General features: G+C 41.7%; 1 long non-coding RNA gene across 2 annotated transcripts in view; it reads right to left on the bottom strand.

Annotated features, from left to right (window-relative positions):
• Positions 1-1,773: 1,773 nt before the first annotated feature.
• LOC310678524 overlaps positions 1,774-25,485 on the bottom strand; it is a 28,075-nt gene continuing 4,363 nt past the window's right edge. Inside the window, exons 2-3 of one of the 2 annotated variants that reach the window (XR_014511812.1) lie at positions 16,622-16,801; positions 1,774-1,994 (exon numbers count right to left, since the gene is read on the bottom strand). This is a non-coding gene — a long non-coding RNA (uncharacterized lncRNA). Of the gene's footprint in view, positions 1,995-16,526; positions 16,802-25,485 lie in introns of those variants that run through there. The other variant, XR_014511813.1, reaches the window with a different exon arrangement.

Below are 25,485 nucleotides of genomic sequence, written 5' to 3'. Positions count from 1 at the left end.
CCATTTTGAGGAGAGATTTGATTTGAGGGGATTTAATTTCCAAGTAAACATGCACAGGAATGTACTATAGAATTCACTTGTAGGGGAAAGCATTGTTTAGTAACACTTGGGAGGACTAGACTAAGGATACTTTGTCAGAGTACTTTGACAAGTGTTGAAAAGTATAAGTTTTGTCTATACACACACACACACACACACACACGTATATTGAAAAGGCTTGTGTGTGTGTGATTGAAATGGTATATAAAGTAGGAAACATCCATTTAAAATGTGGCCAGCAATCTCTGCATCTGTATATCCTAGACAAGAAATCCCCAGTAGTAGTAGTAATTATTGTTGTTGTTGTTGTTGTTGTTATTTTAGAGTTTATTGACAGACACAATCAAGTTACACATTATTGGACAGTGATCACTATTTTGCCCTAGAGAAACATAAAGTAAACTGGCCTGTTGGATTATGGCTGCTTTCATGATAAATGATAGTAGGGAACAGGGTGGTCTAATTAAGACTTAGCATTTGAACACGTGTCATACTGTGTGGAGTGATGTCACCATGGACACATGGCTAATTAAAACTCAAGTCTGCGTAAACTTCTAGACAACTTCTAAATGAAACTGTCACCCAACTCTTATTAAACTTTCCATGACAAACACCATTACAAAAAATTATTGAGGTCAGGGGTAGCTAGAAAAGGTATATGGAAGATGTGAATGCACAGCAAATACAATACCTTTGCTTCCTCTGCAGGAGAGTTAGGCTCACGTGTCTTTGAGAACTAAAAGCCATAGTGTTGCGAACGTCAACATTCTTCCAGCGAGACGGTGATGGGAAAATAAATTGCAACTGCATTTTTGACATGTTTAATGCATACAGTTTATACACAGGAAATCTTCACTATACTCCCGTTCTGTAAGCAACACATAAATAACATGTCAGTAGTGTGCTAAGCCTGAATTCTCTCAGGAGTTCATCCTGAAAGAGGAAAATTCAAAATGATTTACCGTCTACATCTGCAGTCCTCGCAGCTTCATCGGTTTCTACTATTGGCAGTGGCGGCAGGGGAGGCTGAGGCATAAAACAGCTCTTTAACAATCTCACTGAAGAGATGTATGGTGAGCCTATGGATGAGGCTAGCCTATCACAAGAAGAAGGAAGGGAAAGCATGTGGTGAAATTGGTTCAGGCACCAATGCTGTCTTCTCTTGCTCCATTCTTTTGCTTGCATCTCTGGGTCTTCTGCCATGCTCATCCCCTGTTCCTGAAAAAGCTTTCCCATCACTTCTTTTTTTCAATCCCATTCTGTTGTGGTGAAATTAATGAGATGAAGCCATTAGAATGTTTCTTATATTCTCTCTCTCTCTCTCTCTCTCTCTCTCACACACACACACACACATACGTATGTCGCCTCAATCATGCAAACACTCATATCCAGACTAGAGTAGTGTACTCCATGTGAAATTCCCTTTGAAGATGATTCAGAAACTTCAACTGGTACATAAATATGGCCACTTGATTGCTCTTTTGGGGACAGATGGTAGGATCATATTGTGATCCTGTAGCAGTTGCACTGGTTACCAGTATGTTCTCAGGCCCCATTCAAAGAGTAGCAAACCATGAAAATTGTTGAGCTTTTTGTTGTTGTTGTTTCTGTTTCTTTTCCATTGTGTTATCTCCGGTTTCCCCCTGACATTTTGCCGGTTTGCAAAAACACCCCCAAACCAGGACATGTCAGGATTTTCCTTGACATGCGCAAACCTACCTTTAAAGTTTTTTCTTCTGCCTGTATTGTCAGAAACCGCTGTATAACAACTCATGGGAGTCACAAGAAGAGCAAGTTTTGTTGCACTCGGGTCTTGCTTGAAGGCTTCCCATATGCATCTGGTTGGATAATTGAAAGCAGGATGCTAGGCTGGATGGGCCTTTGACCTGATCCAACAGAGCTCTTATGGATTCTTATGGATCACCTTCATCCATGTGTCCATGCATATTGTCCTGCTGTTAAGAGCAGAAGGACTAGTAAACAATAGAGACAAGTCCTTTCTAGTTGTGGTACCTATTTTAATGGAACCCCCTCCCAAGGACTATGTGGCTGGTCACATCAGTGCTAGTCTTCAAAAAGGCATTGAAGGCTATCTGTTTTAGCTGGGTATATATATATATATATATATATATATATATATATATATATATGTGTGTGTGTGTGTGTGTGTATATATATATATATAATCTTTAGATTTTTTAATCTGTTGGTTGTTTCATTTGTGGCAATGTACATACATCCAAGTCTAAAAAGAGGCATAAAATGAAGTTGATTAATCTGTTGTTATTGCCTGTTGGCTGGCATTGAGACTGGTGTTTGGATGTGACATTATTGAATTATACTTTTATTTCAGTATACCACCTTGAAAGGGCATTGCCATGTAAGGTGGCAGATCTTTTAAATATATGCATGCGAACAAAAATAATGATGGTGGCGCCAAGTTATGAGGAGCCTTTGAGCATGATGGATCACCTCCTCCTCGCTGTTGCTGCTGTCCTTTAGCTCCATCTCCCAATCCACACAGCACTCCAGATGGGAGAGAGAAAAGGGAGTGAAGGTTCTTCTCATTTCAATTGCCTACAAGTGACAAATGAACTGGCAGCAGGGCAAGGAGGCTGAGCCCTGATGCCATCCCTTGGATGCAAAATGAAAAACTATTAATACACAACTGCAGTCATTGGTTAGGCTGTGTTCACAAGCAAAGAGCCAGTTCATGTCCTGAAGAAGTGTCCTGAAGAAGAGGCTTGCAAGTATTTGAATGCTTCCCCACATTAAAAACACAGAAACAGTTTGATATACAGTCAAACCTTGGTTGTCAAACTTAATACATTCTGGAAGTCCGTTCAGCTTCCAAAATATTAGACAACCGAGGCACGACTTCCAATTGGCTGCAGGAGCTTCCTGCACTAAAGTGGTAGCCATGTCAGACGTTCAATTTCTGAAAAACATTCAAAAAAAGGAGCACTTCTGGGTTTTCGGCATTCGGGAGCCGAAACGTATGGTAATGGAGGTGTCAGGAGCCGAGTTTGACTGTAACCCCCCTCGCCAGTATGCTAACTTTCCATGGGCAGGGAGTTTGTGTTATGCAAAAAGCATTTGGCCATATCTCCCCTGCAATTTGAGGTGGTGCAATCACAGCAGAACCATGTCACTTTGTATATTTTCAAAGTAGAAAAGCTATATACAAATATTTTGAATAAAATAAATGATTCCTAAGTTTTCTGAATGTATAGACTCAAGTTCACAAAAAATCACGTTATCCATATATGTGCAGTTATCACTTGATACCATGATTGTGTGAAATTTTTAGAGTCAGTCATCACACCACATGACGAATTGTCATGAACAATTTCAATTACACTTCAGTAAATTGCCTAATACTTGAATGTGAAACCTATGTACAGATATTATTTTGAGACAGTACTCACCAGTATAGAATAACAGCACTTCTTTTTGCTGCCCATGGCAGCCATTTTGTGCTGGAACCCACAGCACTATTATCAATATATGAGTATTGGCATTTTTTTTTTTTACCAAACAAAGCACTGCCCACGTGACACGTTTGGCTGCATTTCATCATATGGTGGCCATTATATAAATTCCAAGTGTGAATTCACCTTGACAGTGGCATGTTGGTTATTAAGTGTTGGCTCAACAAAACTGTGCTTTCTGCACTTCTAGTCTAATTCTTAACAACTCCACAGTACATGTGGAACACATATCAGGTATAAATAAATGATTCTGCATTCCTTCTTGATAACATATTCCCATGCAGAGCTCAAAATTAGAGGGAATATGAAGTGTTCTATTAATTGCATGAATGTTGATTTGTTAAAATTGTGCACTAATTGGCAAGATCTGTGTGTGGTAGGCTTCCTCAATATGTGTTAGATTATATTAACGTAACCTTATGTCCTGGATATCAGACATTAAGCATTTTGTAAGAGTAATTGTTAAGCTGCGTATAATTGGCTGATGCAGATTACCAGTATAAACCAAAAGTGACAAGATGGAGGTGTAGCAGGAATCGCTTGAGCAAGACGTGAAGGAACAGAAGTGAAATTTTCAGTCAAATCCCGCTCTTTTCACAAGGCCTTGACATTATGTGCTTAATAGGGGTGTGTGAAGATGTTGATTAAAAAAGAACCCCCCAAAAAACCTACTATACTGGAGGACAATTTTAAATGTTTAAATTTCTAATCTATAGACAACACTCTGTAGTCTTGAAGGAATTAATAATATTTACCAAATCAAAAGTGTGTGTGTGTGTGTGTGTGTGTGTTGCTTATTCCTCCTTGACAGATGTCTCCACCCCTCCCTATACCTCAGATTTGTCTATTGAAAAATATAGTGTCTGGCCCTATGCATGCTTATTCAGTAAAGGCAACAATGGATAAAAAAGGGAAGGAAAGTACAGTGGTACCTGGTTTAAGAGCAGTCCGGTTTAAGAACGATTCAGTTTACAAACTATGTAAAACTGGAAATAGTGTCCTGGTTTGAGAACTTTACCTCAGTCTAAGAATGAAATCTGAACAGTGAAAGGGCACCAGCGGCGGGAGGCCTCGTTAGGGAAAGCGCGCCTTGGTTTAAGAACGGTTTCAGTTTGAGAACGGACTTCCGGAACGGATTAAGTTCATAAACCAAGTTACCAAGTAAGGAAGCTTTAAACACTGAAGGATTTGGGTTTAATTGTTGGTGGCCACTTTCATGTTGTTGTAAATCAAGGAGGGGGCGGGTCTTATGATCCCCTCCAGATACTGCCAGACTACAACTCCAACCATTCCATTGGCCATACAGACTGGGGCTGTTGGCAGCTGAAGTCCAACAACATACCCAGGGTAATAGACACCCTATCCATGAGTCACTCATTTTTGTATGATGTCTACTTTGGGCTGAAGTCAACTACTTTGCTATGTGTCCATTTACAGACCTTGAATGAATCAAACTAGATGTAGATGTGAATATGCCCCCATCCCACTCTGTAATGTCTCTGTGTGTGCAAGTACACACTCTTTGTCCTTATTTTCATTCATTTATTTCACTGAAGAAACTGAATGCCATAAAAGCAGGTAAGGAGAAAGAAGGTCTGTCGAGGAGGCAGGAAGCAGGTACCAAAGAGCATGATTCAAATGTTTCTCATTTCGGTACTTCATGCAAAAAAAGAGTTTAACCTCTGTCAAAAGCTTTAATAAAATATAAATAACAAGGAAGAGCTTTAAGTGGAGAATGTTGAGGCAACAGCAGTGTAATTTAGAAAACCCCATCAAACTTGGTCGTCCTGAAAACTGCAGCAAATATAGCAGAAAGCCAGATCCCCCCCCCCTTTGCAAGCATCCCATATGTTGACATTGAATCAAACAGTGCATAAACTATACTTGAGTTTTAATTAAAAGGAAAACTGATAAATTACTAAGATTCTGGTGTTCTCGAGATGGCTATCTGTTATAAAAACTCATTTTTGTGTCTAATGTGCTATCTCTAGCATATGAAATGGTTTCTGGATTAATTTTTATCATAAATGGAAATTATGCCATAAATACATGTATATCATTAAAAAACATTTTCTCCCTAGTTCTTAGCAAGCAAAAACAATAAGATTAGCAAAAACTATGGCACATCACATTGCACGGAAGTTTAGGAATTGAGGTGACCATCAGATGCTTATGGAAAAATTAGCAATTAACAAAAAATTAACCAGAAGGAAATTGCCTGCTAAGTTTTTTTTAAGAAACAAAGGTTAATCTAAAATGACTACCAGCCCTTGAAAGGTTAACTGTCAGATTAAATAACAGGGACAAAGAGTGGTCACTGGGTACCTGGGGGAATGAAGCATTGAACTTACTCCAGTTCACATAATTTACAAAGAGATTAGCTCCTTTATGTCTCTTGTAAACTTGTGCAAAGAAGGTCTTACATTCCACAGAACCTAGCAAACACCAGGCCCCAATTGGTCATGGGAGATTCTGAGCTAAATGGTAAATGTTTCCAGCAATGTAAAAGTAAATTAGAGAACAGGAAAAGTTATTACTCTGGAGATTGTAGGACTTAGGGGAATAATAAAAATCAGGTTACCCTAATTTCCTTTGAAAAACTAAATATATACGGGTCGTTATTGCCTTTAATAGGCAGACCTGAAAAGTGCAAAATTCAGTCCTGAGCTAAAACCTTTGGGAGGAGGGGAATCCCAAACTACGGTTGAGGGGAAAGACAAGAGGTAAAATGTGGTCTTGCTTAATGTGTGGCTTGGACATTGAACATAAACGAAATATATATCCCATTGTATAGCAAGTGTACTACCATCACTTTGGAACTTCTCAGGATGTGGGATGTGTTTAGAAGTTGTAAGTGCAAAATTCAATAAATGAACGAGGTGCATTATTGAGCTTTTGTGGACTCCTGGAGTGACTTTTTGCACTGTTCTGGATTTTTTTAATTAAGTATATCTAGAATGTGCAGATTCATTTGAGCACTGAGCCTGATGTACGAGACCTAAATGAGCACCTTAGCACTCCAATCCTGGCACACTCGCTACTGCTCTGCAGATATTAAAAAGCTTTAATGTAATTTTATTTTATTTTGAGACGCAGGATTGAAGTGTGCGTGCGATCAAAATAATCATTACCCTTTGCCGGGGTCAAAACCTAAAGGCAATCTCATTTATCTAGGGCAGGACCTCCAAAATATTAATCAATGAGCTGTAGGAGTTACTTAGGGATTTGTACTTTCCCGAGGAACCCATTGGTTTTCAAAGTGTAGACCCATTCATAGACACCAGGAAGTACTGCAGTACACTTCTCCATGGCTTCAAGGCTTTGTTTGGCAGCTCCAGTGTCCAACAGAAGTTCCATTGTGGACACATAGCTTGATGTCACACACCTAGATAACCTGGCAGACTTTACTGTGCCGTCAAACAACCACAGGTTCATTACTTTTTGAGAAGATTCTGAAATTGCATTTCCCCCTAATTTTCTCTAAATCTCATTGTGTGGAAAGATGGTGTTTTCCCCCTCCTCTTGTACGGATGCAGGGTTTTATTAGTCCACCTGCAATGAGAAACTAACTTTTAAACATTTGTATAACCTGTTCCTATGATGCTACGATAGTGAGATGTGGCACAAACGCCGTAGCACCAATGTAATAGGCCTGCAGTGCCTGGGAGCTGGGACCAGATCCCTTTTCCTCTAGGCCACTGGCCCACGGGCAACGGTCCTGAGCCCTCTTCAGACATTCTGTATTAGTGCTAAGCCAACACATGAGGGGGCTGTGAGGATTAGTGTGCCAGCTCTGACCTTGTCTGTGCCTCTCGTCACTTTATGTGAGCCCTCCAGGATCTTCTGAAGCAGGGATCCTTCTGGAGGCTCCCTCTACATTTTAAAAACCTGGAAAAGCAAAGGTTTTAAAATGCACAAGGAGCCTCTACAGGTATAGGACCCCCCCCCTTCAAACTTGTGGAGGGCAACTGGAATGGTGACAGGGTGGAATTAGCACCTCTCCGTGCCCCCCCCACCCTCGCATGTGGTCATTTAACCTTCATACATAACCTGCAGAGGGTTATAGTTTTGCTCTTATTTATCTTAGAGCTAGGTCAGACTAGCCAGAGTCAAGGACTTGTGCTTGCACATCCTCTGGGAAGCTGCTCCAAAGGGTTTGGAAAACCTCCAGAACATATGTAGAAGGTACACCGGGTGGAGGAGAATGATGAAATTTCCGTTGTGCAAGCAGAAATACTTGCACTTAGGGCGTGGGTGAAAATTCCCCCCAAGGACTGTGGGAAATTTACCTGAGTACAGCAGACTCCACCCTCTTCTTCCTTGCATAGCTTTCTGTGGTTTTGTGTATGGCAGTGGCAGCAGCAGAAGAGCATTTTTTTTAAAAAAAATAACAACTATTTATTTTTTTTCAAAAATGAAGGGGTGGAAGGAAGCCATTGTGACAGGGTAACCCACCCCCAATCTTTGGGTAACTTTCTCCCATATGCCTCTGAGGTCTCCCTTCAACCACTTTCAGCCAACCTCACTGCCGCCCTGGCCAATCCTGCATTGCAGAGGGTAGGACTAGATTACTCTTGGTTTTCCTTCCAACTCTACAATTCTAGGATTTTAACCTCCAGATTCTTACTAGGAGACTTTCGGTTCAGCGTTACCTTAAATATGTTAAATGACCGACCCTATCCCCCCAACACAAAATGCAGCGAGACTGTTCCAGAATCACACAATGTGTAGCTTTTTAATTTTTATTGCCACGAATAAACTGTATCCAGGGAACGAGCTAATGAAAATGTGAAGGCAAGTGATACGTCCTCCCTCTCCCTCCTTGTTTGCTTCCAAATAGTCCACTCCCACATACGTAGGTCACTTGGAATTAATTTGTCTACATCCTGGATGGCACGTGGTCAGAGGGAGGGATGGGTGAACTGGAAGGGGGGGGGGATAAAAGCCTGGGATCTTCTCCGAAGGAATGTGACAGGGCATGGGAATCACAGCATCACGGTGACCACTTGAGCGTATTTTGGCTTGTCTTAAAACAAAACCTCAAAGAAAAAAGAAAAGCACCACTGGACCTCCCCGATGCAAATCAGTCCCACTTATCAGACTACCTATCGGCAATTGAATGCTTGAGAAACAGTGTGTGGGTTTTAAAACAGTGCCCCAGGCTTTGAAGGCCCTCTCTCAAGAACGGCTTGTCAGTTGACTTCCAGTAGTCTACAGTGACCTCGGCAACAACCCAGTGTCCTGTTACAGCTCATTTCAATAATTAAACAGCTCAGAGATGGCAGAGTTTTCTGACTGTTGAGAGCAAAACCAGTGCTCTAGGTTCCTTCCACCCACACTGGGAAATCAGAACTGTTTGCTTTTCATTATATTAGCTGGTGACTATTAGCACTATTTCACAACCGGCTAAAGAAATGTTTGCAAACAGGGGGTGGGTGGGGGTAAAGAGGCACTGGCAACCCGTAAAAGCAGTTCATTTCTTTCTTATGGTCTTTCAAAGAGCAGGACCAGGTGCCAGCAAAGTCATATGTCTGAAATTTCGAGTCCTATAAAGGCAGCCTCAAACGGCAGAGTTGCTCTTCCAAGGAAATGAATAGCTCTCCCATCTGGAGAATAATTAGAATCATCAGGTTGGAAAGGTCCAGAAGGCCATTGGGTGCACGGTGGCCGTTGAGTAAGGCAGGTCTGGGTTCGCATCACCCAACCGATGCAATCCACAGCAAAGAGCCAGGAGAGGAAGATGCACTGCTTAAGGGTGTTTGCAGAAGAGATGACTCAGACAAGTGAGGCATGCCACACACTCGCAGGGAAGACTTAAGAAAAGGAAAGAAAACCACAGCACTCAGGGGTAATAACTGTAATGTGGTTAGGAAATGGCTATTAGGCATTAAGCAAATTTTTGGTTAATCTTCTCAAAGGCCTTTTTATTGACTGCAACTCTACTCCACCCCTCATTCTGTTTTAAATTTCTGATGCCCCAAAGGAAGGAAAAAGAAAATCTGAAAGCTCTATTTTTTTTGGGGGGGGGAGGAAGGGAGAGGGAAAGGAGATACATTCCCTTTCTGACCCATTATCCCAAACTTCTTGTTGGCATCCGTCTGTCTCAAGAAACAATGGAGGAGTGCGCCTTTGGGGGTGAAGTCAAACTGTTGGAAGGTTGCAGCATCTGCTGTATCTGTAGAGACCAATATGGGAGATAGATGTTTAGTTGGGGCAGATGAAGGCATCTGGTTGTGCTGCTGCAGATGTACCATGGCATTTCTTCTCTATGGGCTCCTCCCAGTGTGGTCATTCCTCCTCTGGTCACTGCTATGAATACACAACCTGACTGCCTGTCTCCAGTCATCTGTCTGCAATGGATTCTCACATGGTGGGGTTGATGTTTGCATCATGTCAATGTCATGTTTGCAGACATCTTTGTAACACAGAGTATATGGTCACCAATGCTGATGCATGGGGTGCTGGTGATGTCTTGACCCAGGATGCTGTTTTTTGTCAGGCTGATGGTAAGGCCGAACACCCTGCAGGCTTGGACAAAATGGTTGATGAGTCTCTGTAGAGCTACTTTGGAGTGTCAAGGTTGCGTCATCTGATAGCAACATCTCCAGGACCACACTTCAGTCTTGTTCTGGTCTGTTCATCCACAACTGATGCATCAAAACAGTATAGATAATAGTTGTGACAATACGTTTATGATAACTAAAATTTGTCGTACTATCAATTTTGGTCACGGAGATATTTGAAGCAATGCAACACTCCCAAACCTGTTTGCCAACTAGCTGCTTCACAAACCCTTCACTCTGAAAAGCTGTTATCTATCTCTAACCTGGAATAGGGGAAGAGGAAGGAGATGTGTTTGGGAGACAATCTGTGGGCTAAACTATTTGATGAACTGGAATTCAGCCAGGCACAAAAAATAAGCCTAGAATATGTTTTTTCTTCTTCTATTGGTAAAAATTACAGCTTCACTTGAGGGGGATTTCTAAATCAAGGAAATGGCATGAGTTGAACCCCACTCCCTCATGCCACAATCTTAATCTGAAGTGGACTGCTCCCATGGATGCTACTGGAAAATGTTTTAAAGAGACAGAGATTCATTTAGGAATCTCCATCATATGCGTACTTTGCCACTGAACTGACCAAAGAAAGAAGAGGTGGCAGGAGAAAAAGTTCCAGTAATTGCCTGGAAGTTTCTGCAAGAGATGGGGAGATGAAAGAGCTGATCATGTCAGGGATGGAGAACCTTGGACCCTTCAGTTGTTTCTGGACTACAAGTCCCACAATCCCTGGCTATTGGCCATGAAGGCTGGGATGAATGTCAGTGGAAGTTCTGAAACATCTGGTGGGCCACTGGTTTCCTATTCCTGGTGGTGGTGAAGTGCCTGTGGTCTGGCAATGACTGAACAGGAGCAGAAGACAAAAGACAGTTTGAACAGAAAACAACAACAAAGCAAAGCAAAAAACTAGTAAGAGAACTCTGTGCGTGGAGAAAAGGGTTTGCATGAAAAAGAACAGAACTTTCTGTTCATCAAAACCAGTGGACACATCCAGCTGTTCTGAGAGAACAAATTAAGAGAGGGCAGAAGGTGAAATGTGGTGGCAGGAGAATAATTTGGAATTAATAAGCCTAACTGTGGTTGCTTAAGAATTTATGGAAAAAATAGGTGACATCAGAATGCTACAAATAGATTAAATGCTGCTGTGTTACAAGGTAAATGTGAAATCTGAAACCATTTGTAGCCCTGGTTGCAAAACCCTGACAGATCTGTCTATCTCTATCTATCTCTCTATCTCTCTATCACCTATCTATTTGCAGGTAGGTTGAGGAAGGCTAGAGGTTTTCTCCCATTTCCCTTCTTCTCCTCTTAGGTCCCTTGCTTTAGTTTAATGTTAGCTCCCCTTGTAACCATAGATCTGATTTCATGAGGAGACACGTGGTTGGATGCTGAACAAGCAACAGGCTTGAGTGGGAGAGGAAGAAGAGGCAGCTGAGGAGGAGGTGGGGCTGAGACTGTAGCACATTCACAGGAGTCTGCTTGACCTACTGTAGCAGATATTATCACTCCTGCTCTGGAAAAATAAGTCCGAGAGCCATGCAGCCCTGCATTCCTAATCCATAACATGGGTTAGGGGACTTGGGTGGAGCAGTGGTTTAAACCACTGAGCCGCTTGGGCTTGCCGATTGGAACGTCAGCGGTTCAAATCCCCACAACGGGGTGAACTCCTGTTGCTCTGTCCAAGCTTCTGCCAACCTAGAAGTTTGAAAGCATGCCAGTGCAAGTAGATAATTAGGTACCACTGTGGCAGGAAGGTAAACAGTGTTTCCGTGCGCTCTGGCACTCGTCATGGTGTTCCATTGTGCCAGAAACGGTTTAGTCATGCTGGCCACATGACCTGGAAAGCTGTCTGTGGACAAACACTGACTCCCTTAGTCTGAAAAGCAAGATGATTGCCACACCCCATAGTCACCTTTGACTGGACTTAACCATCCAGGGGTACTTTATATACCTACCTTTAATGCATAACACCAATGGACCTTAGCCATGATACAGCCATGTTGGATGAGGGCAGCATGAAAATGAAAAAGAATGCTAGGACTGAAAACTTTCTATTAGATACTTTGCCCTGCTTGAAATAAACATGTAGCTTGGAATACAATTCGGCTTCCATAGAACAAATCAGTCTCTCATTCAAAAGGGAAAATTCACAGGAAAAAATAATCCTCAAAAACTATGAAGCAAAATCAATGTTATCCTGTAATATATAAACTTGTCATTCATCTGAGCCAAAAATCTGATCTCAGTTCAGCCACTATGAATCCAGCCAAAGAAATGAAAGTCCTTTTAGAGCTATACTTCTGCCATCAAGGTGGAGAATGAACAAACTTCCCCTATATTGCAGCCCAGAAATCCTTCTCAGCATGTCCATTTTTTGTGTGGGAGAGAAGAGAAGCAAAGTCAAGATGAAATATTGGGAGTCACTCATCCTTTCCAGGTGTACATGTGCCAAGTAGTGCAATAATGATAGACTCCCAGCATTACAAAATAATGAAGAAATGTTTCAGTTTGGGAACTATGTCCCGTTTCTGTGGCATTCCTTATAGCAGTAATAAAACTTGTCACTCCTTTGGCCTCTTTGAACACAATGGGCAGCAATACCAAGGAGATGTGGAAAGCAGCTGAGGAAGCAGTTTACCCCAGAAGCCTTAAATCCTGCTGTTGAGGAAAGTCTACTCTGCATGTAGAGGATTTGGGAGTGCTTTCTTCACATGGCTTGCGATTCTCCTGAAAGCCTCTCATTTAGAAAATGCAAGAAGGGTATGTCCTAAAACGAGAACTCTTTACTTGCTTTAGTTTCCAGTGTCATAAACTACAAGCAAATTCATTTTTGGTGAATTATTGTTCCAAGCACTTGGAATCAGCCACACTGGGCTTTGCAATCAACCAATCTTTCTGAAATCCTCAACAATCCCCGTTTGCATGTCAACACAGACCTGAGGAAAGCTAAAAACATGAGTTTCTGATTCTGCTTCCCCAGCCTCTACAGGACATATTTCAGATCATCCGAGGCTCAGGACAGCAACAACTGCCTCTTGGTCAGAGGAAGTGAAGCACACTGTTCAAGCACACTGCTGCTTTCCCCATTTCTGGGCATAGTACTGATTGATTTGTTATGCCAATAGTGGTTTCTTGGAAATTATAGGAATCTGTATACCAACCCAAGGGTGCTGGAATGCCACCAGTCCATCAACAGGTTAAAGTTTGCCAAGACTGATGCCTCACATTATAGTTGTTTAAAACCTGAGGCAAGGAACCCTTCTGAGACTGTTTTATTAGAACTTTCTTCAGATGCCAAAAGCGAAAGAGGTGATGTTAAAAGCAGCTCAAACTCTAAACTAGTTTGCCATTTTGGCAATGCGCACGTTTGTGAGTAAGCACTGTCAGAGGGCCAATTCTGAAAAAAATAAAAAGTTTTTTTCTACCCTCCACAGGAGTGCTTCATTCCCACGGAGTAACACACATGGCTGTAAATCCACATGTATCTTTCAGGAATCTTCCATAAGCAGGAAACAGCAGGAGCCCAGTTTCCCGCTTTCCAAACCTTCTTTAAGAATCCATCTGGACTCTCAGGCTTCGCTAGCCCTGGCATTTCCTGCAAGCTTCTCCCCATAGGAATCCTTCCAACAGAAATCCTGGGGAGAAACACATTATGTTGGGGGCAGTTTCAAGAACTTAACCAAGTGGCTGCCCTAGACTTATTTCCCAAGAATGACCAGTTTTCCAACACATTGAATTGGCTGTGATGAGGTCAACCGCATTTCTGCTAACAGTATCCAACTTTCAATATACGTGTGCCTGTTATTAGCTGTGTAGATCAAGAGCTGGTGAGACATTTCTATGCTAGCTCTTAGTGTGGAACAAATCTCAGGAATACAGACTCCCGTAGTGGGCCTTTAGTTATGCCAAGAACTGGGGCCAGATGAAGAATATTCATGTGAGGAGACCCAGGGGTAGTGGAAGCATAATTTCCCCCAGGTGCTTCTTATTATGATCATCATCATCATCATTTAGAGATACTTTTTAAAAGAATGAGCTCTGTCTGTAAAAAGCACTTGAGGTTATTTCTGCCTGTTCAACTGTACTTTTGCAAAAATTGCACATGACAGATAATATTATGTGGGCTCTGCATATGATGAAACCAAGCATTTACCCTTCTCTTTATGTTGAAAGGAAAAGCAAAATAACTGGGAGCTTTTGTCCTCCCTCACACTTTGTTGTGAGTCCAAAAAAGGGGAAAAGATACCTGGGCTAGGATTTACTAAGGATTCCTCCATTAAAGAAGCAGCTTGTTCACACTAATAAAACGATTTTCAGATGTAAAATAGGCAAAACATTTCATATATGGCATTCCGTTTGACCAACCACTAAATTCTTCAGAGAAAAATGAGTCCCTATTCTGTCTGCTTGTTTCACTGACAGATTCTTGTTGTCCAAGATAGCCCCTTTATTGCAAAATCATGTAGTCATTTTCATTCTGGAAGAGTGTTCTTTCATCTTGAAAAGCCTCAGCCTAAGGGGCCTGAACAGTGCTACAAGGTTCCTGTTTCAACCTGCCTGAAGCCCTGATCAGGGATATTCATTTTAGGAACATTATGCAACAGATTCCACGGCCATGGAATTAATCTAGGTTTGCAAATAGCTACTCGCCTATGACGGGCTTCCAGGCAATTAAACAGGAAAGCTCTTCATGAGCCACAAAAAACTGAAGATCAGTGTGTGTGGACAAGCAGGAAAGTTTTTTGTTTTTGCTTTTTAAAAAATGGGCTAGTAACTGTGAGTTGTTATTTGCAAGGCTGCATTAGACATTCAGAACCAATCTGCTTTTGTTCCATTCAACTTCCTTCTTATTATAACGTAGAGAAGAAAAGCTGGCTGTGAGCTGCATTTGAAGGATTTTGCTATTCAGTACCTTACGCCTGGAGTTAATTACTGTCCCATACCACCCAGTGTTTATTCTCCTCTCACCTTCAGTCTCTTCATGGCCTAAAGGGAATAGCAGAAACTTGCCTGATTAAGGTTTGTTTTGATACTTGTAAGTTAATATTCAGATGCTAAGCCACGAAAGGGGAAGAGGGACATCCCAAGAGGATTTTCTTATTACAGCTGTCAGTTGAGAAACCTATTGGGTAGGGGTGTGTGTGTATGTGTGTGTGCATGCGCAAACACATGTGTGTCCTAACAACTACCTTTCCACAACTGCATGTTTGCTGGTGGTACTTGGGAAGATCAGTAAGGAGTTTGTTTGTTTGTGTGTGTGTGTGTGTTTGTATGCAGGTCTGACTTTGCCTTTTCCAGAGCACATGGACAGATCCTTCCGGAAGTTATGCTCAACGTGTGTATGGAGTGGAATCAAAAGCAGGGGCCATGATCCTACTACAGTTCTGCACATCTAAACTGAAAAACGTGTATAGTCGTTATGTTAAAAACATGGACTAAATGATATCTGAAACGTAGTACACTAACTTGTGTGGTTTGCTATTTCATGCTTCCCCCAATGTTTTGTTTTATTTTTGGTATGCCAGTACATAGCACAAAAATACAGAGGGATTAAATAACTACGCATTTCAACAATTACATTCCTTTTGTATTAGAAATAAAGCTGCAAGCTACACCCTAGCTGGTAAAATGGAAGATGGGTGGCAGACTGTATTGTCAGATTTGCTATGTAACGCGCAGGATTCCTTTCCTGTCTTCCTGCTTTTTCTCCATTGCCATACTTGTCCAGTCAAAAAAGTGCATGTGAAAACCATTGTGCATTGACCCCAGTTGTATAATTGAAACCCCATGTAAAATTGAGAAATTGGCTGTGAATGTGGGTCATTGCGCATCAGATTTTACACACGTACAACCCACTCAAATAGCATGCAAATCTGGCAATGCCCAGCTACTTCAGAGGATAGTTAGAGAGGGTGCCGAGGAAAGAAAGGTGCAGTCTCTCTCTCAACCCCACAATCCCATGCTTAGGACAGCAATCCGCACAAGTATATTATCCTATCTGGTCCATTGTAGTAAAGAAAACTAAGGTATATTATTGGGGCTCTGAAATAGTGGCTTGGAGTCGGAGGAAGATTCTTGAGTAGTGCCCTACATGAAGTTTGAACTGCAACTCCCACCAGCCCTATCCAGCATGGCCAATGGTCAGGGGATGATGGGAGTTGTAGTTTAAAGCATGTGGAAGGTATCAGGTTGGGGAAGTCAACCCTAGCATATGGCATTCAGAAGTATGCTGTCTCTGCACCTGGAGATTACATTCAGCTGTTCTGGAGAACAGCAGCAAATAGATCTGACTTCCTCAACCTTGTGTCCTCCACATGTTGGACCACAGCTCTTACCAGTCCTGGTCAGCATGGCCAACTCTCAAAGGTGATAAGACTTGTAGTTCAAAACATCAGCAGGACACCAAAACTTCAGGCTGAGGGAGGCTGTAACAGACCTATGCTGTCTGAATTTGTTTAATCTCCTTTGAAGCAATCTGAGCTAGGTTTCTGGAGGCATCTGGGCAAGTTACTCTCATTGCCCACTCAAGCCTACCTTCGCTCAAAGGAAAGAGCACCCGACAGCTGATTTGCACTGCAGGAATGCTTTCACTCCATAATTTGATTCTGAAGTTTTGATTTCACAGCTTCAGTCCTTTCTTGGCAGTGGTGACAGTGGAACAAATGTTTTGCAGTAGTAGCTGTATCCTTGTTTGGAATGCTTTCAGAAGAGATCCTGTGAGAAGTCCGGGGGGGCGGGGAATGGGAAGACATTAGTTTATATTTACTACTGGAGCTGTGCAGAAGTGGACTCTCAAAAGTCTCCATCCTATTTGCAGGCAAAGAAATGGCAGGCACCATTTCACCAAATTCTCCAGCCCTACCTGGAAAAACTGGGGGTTGAACCTGGGACCTTCTGCATGCAAGCAGATGCTCTACCATTGAGCTATAACCTGTTTCGAAATGCTAAAGTCCTAGTTCCATACGCTAAAGTCTGCAATAGGAGGACAGAATGTGACAGAATGGCTGAGCATGGATACTGGAAGGGAAAGGCCTTCTAGTGCAAAGTTCACCTTTGCTCCACAGCACTGTCACACAGGCCAGAATTCACATTAACATAACTTTCCTGTACTAGGTTAAGGCACTTGATTTTGGGCAGGAAGAAGGATAAAAATTCCCTGTGTTAGTCTGTTCTCTTCACAGACGCCAACTCTATAGGGCTGAGGGGTCTTCAGGCCCCTCCATGTCTGTTGGGCCAGGGCTGAGGGGCCTCCTTCCAACTATCAGCTTCCTCCTGATGTGACAGTCACACATGCTGAGGGGGCAGAGGAGGCTGAGCGCGGGCCTCTTGAGTTGGAGGTGACCATATACCCAAACCCCCAAAACCTGCCTCTGCAGCGCCTCCCAGTCCAGCCTCTGGGGCAGGGTGAGTGGGGAGTACAAGTCCCATCATGCCTCGCCCCAGTCTGCCCCTTCTACTGAGCTCACTTCCTCCACAGGGCCAGTCACGCTCAGCCTCCTCCCGCTTTCGGCATCCTCCCAATGCAACAGCCACACGTGTTATAGGTGCATGCCGGGGTTCCCCAATGTTGGGCACAACTCGGCGCCTCAGGTTCCCTTACAGCTTTATCCTCCATACCCAGTCATACTTTTCATGGTTTCCCATTCTTACCTGCTAGAAGAAGTGTTTGTGTTTGGGCGATATCCATTGTTTCAGGCTGGTTTGCAGGAAAACCAGGAACCAAAATGGGCAACTCGTGTGTGCAGGAAGAGACGTTTGCTTTCCTGTTTACAGATATGGTGCATCAGTCTAGTCTGTGCTGTTCATGGCTATGCCAGCCATGGGAATCCTGAACTAGGCTTGGCCTGTTACTTAATGTGAGCATGATTTACGGGCTTACAAGGTCCAAATTAAGATACCTTAGCCTAACATCAATGCCAGCACAAAGGCCAATGTGGAAGTTCCCTGAAACTAGTTTATGGCAGGAAAAGTGTGTGTGTGTGTGTGTGTGTATATGAAATCCTCCTCAAAGTTACTTGTGGTTGTTTTCACTCCATGCAAATGGGAGCACACAACATGAATTATTCCAAAAACAGAAAAGAACAGCATTAAAAGAATGGAGCCATCAGGGAAAAGTCAAATCCAGGACACAACTAAGAGCAGCCACAGAAGGCAGGGAGTAACAGCAACAGCAACATATTAACAGGGAAATTGGGTTATTTCAAAGGGAATAGGAAATGAAAAACTGACCTAAAATATTTCTCAACTACAAGAAATTATTTTGGAATTGGACTTCTAGTCAGGATTTTGTAGAAATTGATCAAGATTTTTCATAGTCAATTTCTTCACATGTGTTAGTCTTTGGCACTGTTAATGCTAAGGTTGAAGACACCCCTCTATTAATCTACATTAACTCATTATTGGCTTTTGTGCAGATGCTGCTGCTGGTTAGGCTGGTGGCTGAAGTAACTTATTTCGCTCCCCTATTTCTGCAATGGGAAGCTAATGGCACTGTACTATTTTAATGACTCTGTTGCTTCCACCCATGGTGCTTCACAGTTGATGGAAGAATCCATCAGAGGCGGTGATTGTATTACTCTAGATTGCTTTGGCCTGCTTGTAGCAGTTGTGTTGGTTGCAGAAGTGGCCACTGGAGAGGACAGTGGTTGGCCTCTCTCGCAGTAAAAAGGAGACCAATTGGGTTGATCTCCTTTCTGGTTTGGAGCTTGCCTCTTGGTGGGAATGTCTTGCCCACATGAGGTTTGATTACATTCTCAATCAAAGGACTGAAAGGAAGCCATGCTGATCTATTGAGGTCCACCAACCTCGGTTATGTATACAAAAGCAGGATCTTATAGTTTCACCTGCTTAGTTTGCATGTTGGGAAGAAACAAGCTGTACCACAAGGGGGGGGGGGAATCTGTTGGAAAGGTTGCTACTGCTCACCGGAAGGCAAGGAGGGGGGCAGCGGTGAGGTCAATGATGTGTAAATACAGTGGCAGGATTGCCAGACTGGCACCACCAGTGTGTTTGCGCCACATTGATTTCACTGCTGCCTCACTCCTTCCCTCCAGGGGGCATGACTGACCAAAGTGATGCCTCACTACATAGCCTGCTATTAGATTGCAGGGAGTAGCTCCATTGCTATGAGAAAGGCAGAATATTCTGCTGGGGGTAATTCAGCAATCATAAATTTGTTGTGCCGTTTTTGAAAAGGAAAATAGCAATGATTTATAAATGCAGGGCTGCATTCAACTAAGTTTTATTCAAGGGTAAACCTACTGAAATTAATGGACATGGATGAGGGCCATTGATTTCAGCGAGTCTGAGGAAAACTTTATTGAATCCCATCCATAGTAGTTTAAAAACGTTGTGTTCCTGGTACTCTATTTACAGTAGGTAAATTATGTCATGTGACAAAGGTCTTTGAGAGCAGAAGCTGTAAAGTGTTGGAAAATGCTGAAAAGTGCATTCATTCTTCTAGCTGACACACTCTGACTCATTCCTTATACAGACATTGTTTCAATTACAGGAAGTCACATGGAACCAGGAAGGATAAATACATGGGCTCAGTGTGCTCTTCTTTTTACTTTGCTCTCTTCTATTATTGTTTGTACAGTGTTTGTAAAGAAGTCTGTTTGCCTCAGTAAAGTTTTTCTTTTTTACTGTGAATTTTGACTCTGCGTTTGACTTCACTGCGCTACAGATTAATCCTTAACAGACAAACGCAGCACATCATGTTGGTGGTGGGGGAAGCAATATCACTGCATGTAGGATCTTGTATGAAGATTCTTTAGTCTAGGCCCTAGACAAATAGAAGATATGGATTTTGGATAAGTTCTGTGACCAAAGGGCCTATAAGTGCATAGAGGTTGCAGCAGTCCCCAATCCTCCATCCATGCCTTTCTTCATATCAGAAGAAATAAGTGAACAGGGCTTATGTTTATATATAATGATGTACAGAAGGCAAAGGGGCTAAATTGCTCTGTTATCCTAAAAGTTCATTGCTCCCAAACAGCTTTTAGTCTAGTCTGTAGATAGCTTCTTAGCAAAACCTTCTGTGAAGTATTTGAAAAATGAAAACCAATGGGCATTTTTACGTTTTAAAAAAGTTTGGATAAATGTTTGAAAGTGTTTGTATTTTCATTGCAGAATTACTTCCATAGTAGGTATGAGCACAAAAGCACCATATAAAAGCACACAAACTGTTGAATATAGAAACTATATAACAGAGAAACCCAGACATATGTACCAGACACTACAGCTACAATTAAGGACATTACCCATTCCTCCCTCTAGATCATTGAATTAATCCTCCCCTTTAATTGGCTTGGATATAGGAGGAAATAGATTATGGAATATGAGATCTGTTTCCCAACGATGAGCCCCAAAATGTGTTTCCAGTAAAACAGATTTACAATTCTACTGTCCATCTCAAAAAGTACCACAGAACAGTGTTATCCAGTGGCCAGATGTTAACTTAAAGTGCACATTGTTTGGGGAAAAAAGCTAATTAACAACTTATTAATTGGATCGAAAGTCTGAAACTGTTGTACTTCTAGCAAATACATAATTTTCTTCAAGTATTATTAAAGCGTTTTTGTTGTACCTATTAAAGATTCTTGTCTCTAAGTTAATTTCATTATGCTAATAAGCTATCATCGTTACAGAACCTACGCTTTGATCCATGTTAATTGTCGTGATCTTCAAAGACAAAGTCACCACTTACTTTAAATGAATTTTACATCTTTTTAAAGAATCACACGGAAATTAGGGGAAGTAATTAATTTTTTATTATGTGTCTCAATATTTTTAAAGGAGGAAGTCAATGGTATTGGCTAGAATTCATTTTAACATTTAACTAGGGAAAACAGCATGAGGCAAAAAAACGTTCAGATGCAAAAGATTAAAGAAAATTTGAAACTGGGACCTAATTTGTCTTGATAAACTTTGGTGTTTAATATGCTTCTTTTGTTCTCAGTGTGAAACTGCAGGGTTTTGATTTGTATAAACTTTTTGAAGAATTAATTCTTTCTAATTTTATTCCTTTCTTTGCTTTCCTTTACAGTAAGACAGCGAAGTTGACCTTCAAACCATAACACTTTAAAAGATCTACAAAACGTGCAAGGTTAAATCTATTAGTGGCCTGAGGTTAGCTATTATACACTTACAAAAAGTGTGTATTTAGTGGGTTGAAACTTTGGACATATGATAACAAAACGGGGGTGGGGAGAGAATCCTTATGGATTGTAAGTACTGCTGAGATTATCCCTCAGAACACAGAGATCATCATATGTACCAACTGGAAAAAAAAAATCTTCATTTCAGGAACTGGAACAAGAATCACAGCTGCAGTGGTAGCATATTGAGTTTGAACTAAGTGCATATAATTTCACACATGCGCACACACAGAAGCCTAGGGGAAGTAAACAAGTGTACATGCTACATTTAATTCCAAATACAGACAAGATCAAACCAAGATCTATGGTGTTTACCCCTGTCAGAAAGTGGGGGTTGATTATAGCACAATTATCCAGAGGTACGTGTTTGCAAACATAGCACATAACATAGATCTGAAAGGTATGGGGTTATGGATTATATATTTAAAGCATAGATATTATTAATATCAGTGTATAATAGCAAAAAAAAAAAAAAAAGGATTTGGGGCCTTTTAAAACATAAAAATCTAGGTAGAAGAGGAAAGAGTTTAAATACTTGCAAGCAGTAATGAAAATCAAAAGCCAGATTACCTACTTCCAATTTAAGCTTCCTAGTAAGCATCAGGTTTAAACTGAACCTATACAAGTAGGATTTCTGCAATCCACTGGACAGGTGGTGAGCTCATTGCAAGGATTTCTCAGTATTAACATTGGACTCATTTGGGCTAACACCAGGCATCAGTGACCCTCATCTGGATTTAACACATGACCTGGCAATCCAGGGCATATTATGAGCTAACCACTATACCATCATTGTTTTTTGAAGGCAATGACTCTTTTAATATGTCTTCACGGTAATTTGTGCTTTTTCTAGAAGCAAATGTTATTATATGAATGAGGTCTGTTAAGGTGACTAGACTCCCAGATGCCAGCCACAAAAGAAAATCCTCTCGGTCGTCAAAACTACAGTGGTACCTCAGGTTACATACGCTTCAGGTTACAGACTCTGCTAACCCAGAAATAGTGCTTCAGGTTAAGAACTTTGCTTCAGGATGAGAACAGAAATCGTGCGGTGGTGGTGCGGCGGCGGCAGCAGGAGCCCCATTAGCTAAAGTGGTGCTTCGGGTTAAGAACAGTTTCAGGTTAAGTATGGACCTCTGGAACGAATTAAGTTCTTAACCCGAGGTAAAACTGTACAAGCAAGTCCTGCAACAAAATGTTTTATTATGGGGCACTCCTACAACTGGTTCTGGCCATTCATGCCCTTCTCTAGGAAACTCCAGTTCCTCCCACTCCTAGTTTTCCATATTTTGCCTTCTATCCAAGAGATATTCAGCATTCAGTGCTCATTGCACCAGGGGTAGGCAACCTAAGGCCCGGGGCCGGATGTGGCCCATTCGCCTTCTAAATCCGGCCTATGGAAGGTCCCGGAATCAGTGTGTTTTTACATGAGTAGAATGTATCCTTTTATTTAAAATGCATCTCTGGGTTATTTGTGGCGCATAGGAAATCATTCATTATTATTTTCCCCCCAAAATATAGTCTGGCCCACCACATGGTCTGAGGGACGGTGGACTGGCCCACGGCTGGAAAAGGTTGCTGACCCCTGCATTGGACCCTCTTTTCCCCTAACAATATTAGTACTTCTGCAACTTGGATTTCCCATGAGCATGCTGGCATCTGCTCTTGTTTCTCGATGCCCGCCCCCTGCCTATAATCCTTCCAGTACTCATTAGCTGGTAAAGTTAAAGGGACCCCTGACCATTAGGTCCAGTCGTGACCGACTCTGGGGTTGCAACGCTCATCTCGCTTTATTGGCTGAGGGAGCCGGTGTACAGCTTCTGGGTCACGTGGCCAGCATGAATAAGCCGCTTCTGGCGAACCAGAGCAGCACACGGAAATGCCGTTTACCTTCCCACCGGAGCAGTACCTATTTATCTACTTGCACTTTTGAGGTGTTTTCGAACTGTTAGGTTGGCAGGAGCAGGGACCGAGCAACGGGAGCTCACCCCATCGCGGGGATGTGAACCGCCAACCTTCTGATCGGCAAGCCCTAGGTTCTGTGGTTTAACCCACAGCGCCACCCGCATCTCTCATGTAAAATGATACCTGTGGGGATTATTTTGCTGACAGGGAATGATTGTGTAGGTCCTGAATGCCCAGCATTATACATGTTCATCAGAACTCATGAACTGTGGCCAAGAGATACAACACACTGGGGCACCTGACCATCACATTTGTGGCTTTCTCTCTTAGGAGCCCAGAGAACTTTCCTTACGTTTGACAAAGAGTTTAGGAGATTCAGCATGAAAACAGTTAAACCAGAAGATTATGGACTCTCATGCCCAATCTCCAACTGGTGATTTTTTTCCAAAAATTTTTTGTGGTAAGAAAATGTTCAAATACAAAATAGAACAACTCAACAATGATGAGACATACCATGTCATGGAAGATCGCTCCAGAGAAGAGAACATCTAAGGTTCTCTTCTTGGGTGTGTTAAATGGCTGGGGATATTTTGATGACTTCAGATTCATGGTAGAAGTTTAAATCAGTTGCTGGAACTTCAGGGGAAAGCTGCTCTTGAATCTCTTGGGGTTGTTACATGTGCTGCAGAGGCACAGCTGCCAATAGGACCTGAGAGCTCAAAGGTAGCAATGTTGTACCATGTGCAAATAATTACATTTTGAAATCACCACGCAAAACAAATATGTCTTTCCCCCCCCCTTGCATATATCTGATCAGCTATATTTTTCAGCATGTCCGTATGTTGGTGTAGATGGTATGAGCATGCATATATAAAAACTAAAATATCTTTTCTCTCCCTGCGCTCCTTTGCTGTCCCACCCAGTAGGAGATTATGAAATGCTGGGGTTAACTGTCAGATGCTTTACTCTTCTAAAAACCTTTGCTTTTTAAACTAAATGCTTTCTTATCTTTTTAATTTAACATAGTCCCACATTTCTTCTTTGAAGTAATTTTGGGCTATCTGATAACATATAATGGAAAACATGTTTATGTCTTCAACCAGTTCGTGTTGCATATTTCAAATGCTTAGAACAACAATTTTCAGAAGCTTTCATTAAGGTTAATTTTTTTAAAAAAAACTACATTAAATATGAACAGATTTTCTCACAAACAAAATGCAATGTGTATTTAACAGACTTATATTTGATAAACTACCTCATATAAATGCAAATTTTTGACTTTGTGCCAGAACCAGGTGGTACGGAAAATATTTCTATTAAACAAATAATGCTGGGTGAGCAAACTCAAAAGTTATGGTTTACTACACTAAGGAAAGAAAGAAAGAAAGAAAGAAAGAAAGAAAGAAAGAAAGAAAGAAAGATGCTTTTACTCAGGTTACATAGATTTTGTCTCCAGGTATCCCCATGCTTCAAAAATAAATAAAGTGAAGTGAAAGAAGCACAAAATGAGATATGGACCTCTGATGTAAAGTGTATGTATATGCAAATGCCCACATGTGTGTGTGTGCGTGCACACACACACACATGCACACACACACAATCTAGACTCTTGAGCAAAACTGAAACTATTTCTGGTGTCCTATAGTTACTGATCTGCTCTACGGGGCCCTAATTCTTCCTAGGAGATAAGCAAACAAAACTTTCATATGGGAACAAGTGAATTTCAGATCCACTCAATTTTACCCCAAAGGCCAACCTGGAGATTTTTCTTTACAATGTATTCTAAAGATGTCTAGGCTTATACAGCGAGTATTTAAACTCCCCCCCCCCCTTTTTTAAGAGACTGAAAACTACAGTACTTGGGTATCTAGCATATCTCACTGGCAGAGAAGTTATGTCCTTTTAAAAAATCTTCTACCTCTTGTTGATTTGTGAGAGTTGGAAAATTTGCACATGATGGGATAATATGCTTGGAAAATCCAGATAAAGCAATGGAAATAAAAGGTGACCACTGTCCCACACAAGGCGACCCACCAAAAGGCAGGTCTCTATGATAAACTGTTTACATATTGGAGCTAATGAAGTTCAGAGTGTAGCTTAAATGAAATGGTTTTAATATTAAACTGGCAAAGGCCACCACACACAAAACAAGCAGGAACACCTTAATCCATTATTGTTTCAGAGGATGCTGTTTTCGTACATCCGCACTCTCGGTGTCTGCCAAGTTACAAATGTCACATGAAACGATCCATAAAACCTAGCTAAACTGGCCTAGATTTTGGATTTAATGAAAGCAGACAGTATGAAAAAAATTAGCTCTTGGAGGTGAAAGAA

Source organism: Podarcis tiliguerta (assembly GCF_965153285.1).
Source record: "Podarcis tiliguerta genome assembly, chromosome: 1".
NCBI lineage: Eukaryota > Metazoa > Chordata > Lepidosauria > Squamata > Lacertidae > Podarcis > Podarcis tiliguerta.
The sequence above is the reverse complement of the archived record's forward strand: the minus strand, read 5'-3'. Positions and strand labels throughout refer to the sequence as shown.